The following is a 1062-nucleotide window of genomic DNA, read 5'->3' as shown; positions in this document are numbered from 1 at the left end:
GCAAGTTAAACCCTTAGAAAGATTTTATCTCAACTATTGGCTTTGCCTTCAGAGGATATAGAATGTTAGTTATATTTGATTTTGGAGACACAGGAAATATGGTTAATAAAATAGGTATGTGAAAAAAATACACTTAGGTGAAAAATAAAGCTACACTATTAATTAATGAGATGTCTTTTCCTATATAACATGGAAGTGGATTTTGCAGGTAATTCCAAAAGAGAAAATATAAAAATAACTTGAGAAATAGCAGCATTCATGCTCTCTTCGGCAGCACATATACTAAAATTGGAACAATACAGAGATTAGCATGACCCCTGTGCAAGGTTGACACGAAAATTTGTGAAGCATTCCATATTTTTCACACGTGTGCAGAAAGGGAAGTAAAATTCAGTGGAAATCAAGTGGGGGTTGGGGAGGGGGAGGGGATGGGCGAAACCTACCTAACAGGTACAATGAACACTATCTGGGTGATGGGCACACTTGTAACACTGACTCAAGCATAATGAAATAGATACATGTAACAAAAACATTTGTAGCCCCATAATACTTTGTAAAAAAAATCCTACCAATTAAAAAAAAATAAACATGCATAAAAAAACAGTTATGATCCTTCAGTACAAAAGAAAAGCCTCTAGAATGCCCGTGGTCAGCAACATGAAATTAACTATAGGTTCTCCAGTGTGATGTACAATTTAATTGGATTATAATGATAGAAAGTAAAATGTCCTCTTATTTTCATATTTTCATATTGAAGATGATAGCCAGCTATACTTCTCCCTGCTTAAGGAACATAGGATAGATACGAGACAATTTCTTTTCAACAATCATTGAACATCGAAAATTGCATTAGCGAAGAAAGTCTTAAAGCCATTTTTTGAAAGAGTTCTTTAAAATTAAAATCTATTTTCATATGTCCAAGATGGTTTATGTATAGTCAGGCTTAAAAATTGAGGAAAAAGAATAAAATTAGTTCACTAAATATTTGACGAACACCTGGACTTTATATCAATAATTTAGTATGCAATAAATATTTATTAATATTATTATATTGCTACTATT

The 1062-nt window shown here is 32.0% G+C and overlaps 1 non-coding gene across 1 annotated transcript; it reads left to right on the top strand.

The window, feature by feature from the left end:
• The first annotated feature begins 258 nt into the window (after positions 1 to 258).
• Positions 259 to 362, top strand: LOC138382063 (U6 spliceosomal RNA). Its single transcript, XR_011233239.1, has one exon. It is a non-coding gene; the product is annotated as a U6 spliceosomal RNA (small nuclear RNA).
• The last annotated feature ends 700 nt before the right edge of the window (positions 363 to 1062 follow it).

Source organism: Eulemur rufifrons, chromosome 3, assembly GCF_041146395.1.
Source record: "Eulemur rufifrons isolate Redbay chromosome 3, OSU_ERuf_1, whole genome shotgun sequence".
In the NCBI taxonomy this organism is placed as follows: domain Eukaryota; kingdom Metazoa; phylum Chordata; class Mammalia; order Primates; family Lemuridae; genus Eulemur; species Eulemur rufifrons.
Note: the sequence above shows the minus strand (reverse complement) of the source record. Positions and strands in the feature narration are given on the sequence as shown.